General features: G+C 36.2%; 1 protein-coding gene across 1 annotated transcript in view; it reads left to right on the top strand.

Annotated features, from left to right (window-relative positions):
- The first annotated feature begins 247 nt into the window (after positions 1–247).
- The window catches only part of LOC110443266 (globin-5-like), a 93,359-nt gene continuing 83,780 nt past the window's right edge, over positions 248–9,826 (top strand). Inside the window, exon 1 of the mRNA XM_021487387.1 lies at positions 248–450. The gene's annotated coding sequence lies outside the window, so the exon portion shown is untranslated. The remainder of the gene's footprint in view (positions 451–9,826) is intronic.

Below are 9,826 nucleotides of genomic sequence, written 5' to 3'. Positions count from 1 at the left end.
CTGGCTTTCTCTAGGACGCTGACTTCGTGAGGTTTTATTATCGTTGTTCAATCATATATTCTATTTAATCTGTGATTCCTGAAGAGCATCAACGGGATTTAAGCACATGTGTGGCCTAGTTCTTCCCCCTCACCCGGGAATTGTAGTGTAAATGGCATGCACCGCACAATTGACAAACTGCGAAGCGTGGCTACTCTGCCCATGAGCATGATAAAACAACTTCCTTCTGTCGAGTCGGGGCCATCTAAAGCTGGATATTACTACAAGGCTGGCGACAAAAGGAAAGTCAAAACTGGTTCTTTATAAATCCTTTCAGTGCCTTTCATTCCTAAGGGATCAGTCGTTAAGATTAGTAAGCCTTACACTACTGCCGTCATAGTAAAGTGAAGAGACCAGCAACAGAAGTACAAACTACGGTATTCCATCATACAACTAAAGCAAGCATACAAGGTAAGTTCAGGACTCTCGGGTCACGTGTACTTTTATCTCTTATAGTTCAAATAACTATAATGGGCACATCTTAGTTTCAAACACGTGTGTATGGTGCTTGACAATATTGTAAATTGTACAATACATGGGTATCAAAATGTATGTCATGACAATCTTTCAGATAACATAGACGGATTATACTGTTCATTGTGAAAGATACATGTGTACGATGGAGATAGATTGTAACGAAGTGATTCTCGAAATAACTCGTATATATCTCATATGGCATGTTGTGCTAATTACCATTTCTATTTAAATCAAACATCACAACACACTCTACTACTGTACGAAAGGTTGCAGTGTAAGCTCAACCAGACTATGTATGGTTAATGTATGGTTATCATTTGAGTTTATCAGACAATTTCTTATTAACTTGTTCAAAGCCAGTTTGCAACGGCAAAGTTTTATTCGCAAATTAAATTGGAATTTGTGATAGAAATGCGATATTAGCATTCAAACTAAATTAAATTATAATATGACAATGGAAATATTTTCAATAAACACATCCGGCGGAGCGGATTAATACTGACTGAACGGTATGAAATTAGACAATTTCATACGCTCAGGCAATGGTAATCTGGTCTATTTTATTCAAAAATAAAAAGACAATGTTTGAGTTAAATTAAAATATAGTCTGTATAAGCGTATACGCACGTAATGATTACGTCAAAAGTAAAGCACATATACAAACACTATTGGTAAAATGATATTATTTATGGTAACTAGATATTATTTATGGCAACTGAAGAAATGACCAAGATTTAAATGTGTAGAAGAAAAATAAATAAAAAATAAATGACTATTTATTGAGTAGCGACCGGAAAAAAACACGTAATCCCGCTATATGACGTCATCACTTTTGGATGTTTCAGGGTTTAACAATATAATCTGCAAAGGTCAATTGTAAAGGGAACAGCCCAAATTCAAAAATTGGGTATTGTCAAATATTAAAAGACAATGTACAGAGTAGATCTCCAATGACAGCATGAATCGCATGGAAAACCAAGTTTAAACATGTATATTTACATTTGCATGGCATTGTCACTATATAGCCTCTTTGAAAGCTGTGTCGTTGATGGGACTTTAATTACCATGCATCACGAGACACAATTCTTCGCGTATTAATGCAACACTGACCGGAACTAAAATATCCATTATGTTGTTTGCTTGCAAAGCTGTGTCATTCAAATAAATCATAAATACCATACAAAAACAGTCAATGCTTAAACATACGACGCAGGAACCGACACCAGTTTGTTGGCGCTCGGACTTTCGATATGTCTGATTAGAGCGTATTTCAGATAAATTACTTACCAACCTAACTTCGGTTGGATTCAGAATAGACATATATTATGCCAACACTTGGTAAACAGAAAAAAACGATAACGTTTTAGACTGATAAGAAAAGAGTTAAACGACCCCTTCACTATCGTATCTACGATCTTGTGTATGAAACAGAAAGTTAAGAGTGCAGCTTTCGCTAACACTGTTATAAATACACGGAACGTTGCTGTCCGCCTTTGATAAAGTCAGAATTCCATATGCATGAACGGTAATATGATTTCTCGGCGGAACCATCACGTAAAAGATAGCGTTGCTACGTCCTGAAATAAATATTTTCGAAAGAGCTTTTTTTTCAGTACAATATCTGTTAAGTTCGAGAATTTCCTGAGACAAACTTTGTTTTATAAAGATGTTTGCTGCAAATAAACTAAAAAGCTTTCAAAATTATCCTGTATCTAGGTCATATTAAAAGCAAGCTATAATTCCATAGGCAGAACATGAGACGTCTGCATTTGTGGTCATTAGTAGATTAAAATAACCGCTCTGGATAACATATATATATATACTCAAAGCATATGTATAACAAACTATTTTATTCAATATATCGGCAATTCGTAAACAAAATCTGAACTCAAAGTTGTTACATAAATCATACTACAACATGAACAAAAGAGACGCCGAAATTGAAGGCAAGACATCACATGAGCCGCAACAAAATTCCTGATACTTAATGAAGTGATAATAAAAGGGAAACATTTCCAACACAATGTGTGATAACCTACCATTGTGTCTCCTGTCAAATCTGGGAAAGTATGTACGTCATCATTGGGCTGAAATATCTTAAGCACATTTAAACATTTAAATGTCACAGGTCGAAGTCAGGCCAGGATTACAGATGTGAGCATCATTCTTTAGCGTAGATTTAACCTTTTCCTGTAGACAACTCTGGCTACGCAGTTACTCAGTCAACAGTACGCACCTCTCTGGAAAATCAAAACGCTTAAAAACTGCTCTAAGATAGCAAACCAATATCAATATGTGAAATCCTGATACTTGGAAACGGTTCTAGAGTTAGAATCAAAGTTGAAAAGTAAAACCCATTAGCAGAGTAAGGTCGTATGTTACTTCTTATGAAGGAAAGGAAAATTAGTGACCATGGACTAGAGGCGTCTTGTTATATACAGTTTAGTCCAACGTAATGTTACCATTATTGCCATAATGCATTGTCAAGATCATATTTTAAAGAGTACAAGTCTATGTTATCTTAAATTTTAAGTTCTGGGAGATAGATGACATGCAACAGAAAGTTCTCGAATCTCTAGGAATTCAATTAGGAAACGTTATCATTATACCTTGCTGTAACACAAAAAGGATCTAACAACTAATTAACTTATGTTCTTTAGTTGTAAACCCTTGTACAAATTTAGCTTCATAACAAAGAACTGCTAACATTGGTCTTAACTTTGTTATCCATATGCACTGTAGAATATTTCGGTTTCGTTCTCTAGAAAGTTCACTAAAAGTGCATTTCTGGCAATTTTCATGTGGAAGAGTTCTTGATTCCGAGCTGATACATTGTATATTTGGTAAAAGTAATCGTATTGGAACATTGTTAAGAATCGTTTCTTCCGCAGAATGCATATTGACAATATTAACTTTAAAATATTTTTTAATTGCAAGCACTTTATAGTGGACTTTTGTTCTACAGCAAATTGTAGAAAATCAATAGAAAACACACTGCATTCTACACTGTTGAATGCTAAAATCGCATTTAAAAAGTGATACTTTTAAATTTGCATGGACAAGCCGTCTGCTCACTTCCGTACTGCAATACTGTCTGTGTTTATTTCATTTGACCTACTGTAAATCAGCATACAACAAAAAGACCTTTGAAGACAAGTCTACGAATTTTGCGAATAAATAAAACACGTAACATGTCGCGAATAAGCGTCCAAATGAAGTTCACGCAAGGCCAAATGCACTTTCAGACTATACACTGAACAAATGTGATGTTTTTCGGTCACATGACTTCTGGAATCTGTGTAAAGGTACAGTAAAAGCTTACACACTGTATATTGTCCTTATGGACTATAAATGTTTCATTTTCTGTGGCAACATACACACTGTTTATCTGAATACATGTACAATTGAAGTCTACAAACTGCTATTAGACTTGCAATAGAAGCGGGAAAATGAACAAACGGAATTGGATTCGAAACTGGGACCCTCCAAACTCCAGACGGACGCTCTACCAATCGAGGTACATAAGGTGCATCTATGTACCTAGCCGCCTACGACCGACCCAGTCCAGTTTCACTATATTACTCCCTCCTTGCTTCAAGTCTTTGCCCCGAAGACATAACTAAATAGAACCCAGGTTCGGGTATCTACTGGGCAAACATTCGCCCAATACTTTTAAACAAGAGTTGGCAAGCTTGCCAATTTCTTCATAGTAGCAGGAAAAAGCACGGTCAAACCGGGTTTCGAACCTGGGACCAACTTAACTCTAGAGGGACGCTCTGCCAATTGAGCCACCTGTCGCCGACAATCGATCCAGTCCAGTTCCGCTAGACACAAATACCGCAATGTGATTTATTGACAGTGTTGGTGGAATATCATAACACAAGGTTGGCTGTAACCTTGTCGCCTGAATTTTTTTTTGACGGTTAACATGCGATGCTAGTTAAAAAAAACACCATATTATCTGTTTCAGACAAAAGATATGAATTTGTAACGTTAAAGATTGTGTTTTATGTACATTTATCCTTTTCATGTATTTCTACATTTTTGGAACACGTTACGGTCCCACGTGTCATGCACTGCCAAAAGCTGTAACTAAGTATTGAAACTGTTTTTATTCTGGGATGATTATAGCTTTGATAAATCATTTCTGAAAAGAAAATCATACATTACTTTCCGGAAATTTTATGATATCAAATAAAGTTGAATTATTTTCAACAACAGTATACAGTATTCTTAGTTTCAAAAAACACCGCAGCCCTAGAACCGTCTTCAATAGGCCTGTATGCTAGGTACATTTGTACTTGTCAGGGAGAGGATTACTTCGCTTGTGTGTTTCAGTAATGTTTGGTGACACCTTAACATATCAGTCATACATGATTTAGGTCAACACAGACATCAAGGACATAACTATATTGAAAGGAAGCAGATTCCAGATGAGTGTTTGTCTCGTCAATATCCTCAAAGCAGAGACTGAAGATTTAAGCCGTCACGATCATGCAATGGGTCCACCAACACAAACAGAACAGATCTGGTTAACGTTTGACATGAACAATGCAGCAGATAGATAATAGCTGTTTATGGAAACTTATAAATATATCATCTTTTTCCTGTCTCTTGCAGAAATATATAGACTTGATAGGCGTGTTCGGATAAACATCAATTTTGATTCTACCACTTTTTTTTCAAAAACAATCTTCCTGGTTATTTTTACTAAATCAAACAAATTTCTACTCAAGTAAATTGAAAATTCCAGAATTTCCTCTGAAATTATTTGGTTTCACAGTTTGATTTGGAGCTTGTAAATGCACTGATTCTATGAAATGATAAAAGGAAGAATTACTATTTCAGTGCTGCTTATTGGCAATATTTTTAACAGGGGCAACGTTCATTATTGACATGATAGTATAATTATATAAATATATGTTGTAATTTAAATAACATTATTCATGTCATATATGTCTTTTTCTCTTAGTAACATACGAAAATAAGTGCAAATTGTCTTTTAAAACCCCCGAATTATAACTGTGTAATATCTGCTGCTACTGCAGATATTTCGAATAACGGATATATAGAGGTAACACAACGATTGATTTTTGAATATGGTATTTATTTCACTCGAGTTAGTTAATTTTCAAAAGTAACAAAAGACACGAGCTTTAGCGAGTGTCTTTCTGTAACTTTTGAAAATTAACTAACGAGAGTTAAATAAATACCATACTCAACAACTCGAGTCGTGTGATCTGTTTCTACCACAATCTCATGATCAGTCGGAAATAACATACACACGTGTTTGTTGATAAAGATGGCGAAGTGATATGACCCATATGTAAAAAGTCACTCATTAATATTCAAAAATGACTTTTTTTTTACAAATTTAATAATTGTAAAAATTAATGTTTCGGCAACAACTACATGAAAAAATATAATAGATGAACGACTTTAAATATTGAGAGTAGCAGTATTGCATTAATTTATATAAATTAACCATGGACTATATGCGCGTATTCATATCGTACGAAGTCCGCTTCCCGCCAAGTGATGAAGACGAACTTATCGCTGTCTATGTCCAAAACCATAGGCTTGGGACGTTTCTTCGTGACGGTTCTATGGTTGACGTTTATAGTGAACGTTTATCCATAGTCAGACCGTCTAAATAGCGATAACGGGACGTTGGGAGAACGAAATATTTTCCGACACTGTGACAGATCTTGTTTTGATATCACGACCTGGACACGGGACGGTGTGACGTCGAAACGATATCGAGCGTCTGTAGCAATTTTGCCTGAAACTAGCGATCAAATCTGTAAGTAGCATCTTCTTTTAATATTTCCTTAATAACCCCCTTTTCCACATAACCTCACAAAGTCACCAACATTTGTCCGATGTTGAGTCGTCCCGGTCAAAGTTCATCTTCTCGACCAATCAAAACTCGTGAAGGTCATATACCACGTGTGGTATATAACTCATATCTATCTAACAGTTTGCGTGTTTATACAATGATCTGAGAGTGGAATAACACAGCGTATTGTGGTAGAAGTTAAAATACTTACGTATCGTGTTATAAGTATTCAAGTTACATGATACGAATTTCCACAGTGCTGAATTTCAGGTGTATCGAAAATAATTGAATTGAAATCTTTTGAGTTCGAGGATTCTTGGTCGCGCGGAAACCGTGAAAATGACGTTGTCGTTCGTGTATGTTAAGCCAAACACAGTGAAATAATCTTGGTTTTTTTTTTGTAAAATAACTCCGTATACCGGAAAATCACGATCACTTAACAGGTATACTACAATGTGTATGTGGTTTATATGAGGACATTGTTTCCGTCGCAAATACAAATAACTCGCTGAATTATAATAACAAACAGACAAAAAGAAATAATTTACAGTTCTCACCAATTAACATCTACTGTCAATGACGGAATCTTCTTGATATTTTTTTGCAAACACCTGCGGATTTATGAAGCAACTCCTTTAAAATTGATACATGTATTCGCCATTTTGAAGGGAGAGATCCGTCACACATAATGAATGTTTGTTTTGGATGTTGTAAACGGCTTAACTAAAAATGATTTGTATGCTTTGTCTTATAGTTTTAAGGCTCACCAACAATTTATTATTCTCAAGCACGTTAGAAATGTCAGTAAAAATATATAATTACAGAGGGTGCCAATGATCTGTAGGCACACTTGCGGGTATTCCATATCCTTCGGCACATTTTTGAACATTAGCACTCGGTTAGGAGACAATTGCAAGTGAGCACGATACCAAATCATTAAGTGGTCATTATGAACTGCCCTGGTTAAGACCGAGGACCATTATAGCCACCCAATATGTGCCACTGACCCACCTAATTACGGCTGATTGTGGGTATTGTGTTACAGCGAACAGTCATGGTCTTGTTAGTGAACACCGTTTCATTTTTACCGTTTCGTGCAAAAGACCACTTTTAAAAGTCAGTGTTTGTTCAATTTCAAAGCAAAATACGACAACTGACTGATTGTCGTCATGGCACGATTTGTTGGGAATAATATTTACTATCCTTTCAACTTACTCCAAATTTAACAGAGCTTTGGAAGCACGGCAGTCTAGTGGTAGGACGCCTGTCTGGTGACCGAAGGGTTGTGGGTTTGAGTCATGTCACGGTACTGTGTTGTATCTTTGAGCAAGGTGCTTTACTCAGCTTGTTACAGTCTACTTAAATGTAGCTGTTAATGAGTACGTGGTCGGGCAGTGCTATAATTATTGAATGCTAGCTGTGAGCACCGAAATGGCAGCATCGTCTGTATGCTCTCCAGGGAGTTGGGAAAGATATTTGCTGGTTGCAATGGTCCTATTCCCAGGATAATAATTTGTGAACTGCTAACTAAGTTGTGATAAAGCGGTACATGATTAAGTCTACTGGATGATATATTATTACAGAAATTTAGATGAAACTGCGATAATGAAGCCATATCCAGAGGTGTGGAGAGCGAAAGTGAGCGTAACCCCTGGATATAGAGGATGCTTAGAACCTAAATCATACTGTAAGCTTTAAAAAATATACACACATGTAGCAGTAAATCTATAACAATGTCTTCTGTTCGTCCAGCTCAACAGCGTTGTATTGATAAATAGGATGATAGTAAAAAATCATTGTTCCTGTAAAATATACCTATCATAGCGATTTCGTAAATTTGAACGTGTTACATAAACATTTGTGAGTTGCATGGAACCCTATTACACATTACACGTATGGATATTTTGAACTCTTTTTGATGACAATTCTTTAAATTAAAAAAACACAGCTAAAACTAATAGAGAAGACTTAGTAGAAATTATATATTAGTCGATGTAAATGATGTTACCGATTTGGGTTAAAACAAATAGAGAAATCAAAAACTGTTGAGTAAACTTAATTTGACATATGATCTACATAAACCTACAATGAAATATGCCGATGAACTTTTGGATGGTTGTTTAAAAGGGACCGCGGTGGCCAAGTGGTTAGGGCGTCTAACATTCTGGTACCACTAGCCCTCCACCATTGGGTCGCAGGTTCGAGGTATACGTGGGGCAGATGCCATGTACTGGCCGTAGGTCGGTGGTTTTTCTCTGGGAACTCCGGCTTTCCTCCACCACCGAAACCTGGCAAGTCCTTAAATTACCAAAGCTGTTAATAGGACGTACAACACAAACTAATCAAAATGCCATATAAATTAAGTTAAAAAGATTAAACTGGAGGTAACTGATTTGCAAGTTATGGTATTGAAAAGTTGTTATACATCTTTTTTTTTAATTCGATGGAAAACTCGAAAAGTTAATGTTCCAACTTTTATCAAGGAAAATTGTACACTGTTTCCAGTTTTCACTGTTTGAAAGGTTTGAAACTGTTTACGGCTTTGAAGGTGGTTTTGTTTTAATTCACAGCCATTGTAAAGCTTAATACAGCAGTCCATCAAACGTGCAAATTGGAATACGGACGGTATAACTGACAATATTTGTCAAACAGATTAGGGAGACTTTCTTATCAGTGCTTGTTTACTTCTAACATACATCAACGCGTTACAATAACATAATAACAAAAGAAACGGGTATATTATTTAAAATTACATACAGATTGAAATATTTAATTTATTTGCTGCAGTTGGTATTTGCCAAGCACTGACCGTACGTCGGTAGTTTTCTCGGAGTACACTGATTTTCCTCCATCACCAAAGCTTGGAACATCCTTAAACTACCGTACCTGTTACCGTCCGTATTCCAATTGGTACAAATTTACACTTCTCTTTCTCTTTAATGCAAGTAAATCACAAATAAAACGTTACAATAAAACCTAGCCCCACCCCCTATAATAGCTGAATCAGTAACGACACTTTCCGTCATTTTCTTCTTTGTACTCCTCATCGCCCTCTTTCTCATCGTCTTCGTCCTCTCCTGTCTCGTTTCTGTCTCAATTCAGCTACCCTCGTTTCTTCTGTACTCCTACCGTCGCCATTTCGACCTTCGCATTGCTCTATAATGATTATTTAGTAGTACTTTTAGGATAGTAAAATAACCCGTGTATCCTGTACCGTAGATGGATTTACGCTACTACACAAGGGCGCACCACTGCTGCAATTACAGAGAGCCCATTCGGTACACCGCACAATCCACAACAGATGGCATACGCAAAGCCGTTAAAGATATAAACAAAACTTTATGTTTATCTTGAAGAGTAGAACAGACACATGCTATTTACTCAAGACATTTATAGTTGATATAAAGTCAGGTTGGTTCACGAAATCAGTGATATATCGCTACTTGGTTTTTGTTCTATCTTAATTCCAAG

Source organism: Mizuhopecten yessoensis, unplaced genomic scaffold (genome assembly GCF_002113885.1).
Source record: "Mizuhopecten yessoensis strain PY_sf001 unplaced genomic scaffold, ASM211388v2 scaffold716335, whole genome shotgun sequence".
Taxonomy (NCBI): domain Eukaryota; kingdom Metazoa; phylum Mollusca; class Bivalvia; order Pectinida; family Pectinidae; genus Mizuhopecten; species Mizuhopecten yessoensis.
The sequence above is the reverse complement of the archived record's forward strand: the minus strand, read 5'-3'. Positions and strand labels throughout refer to the sequence as shown.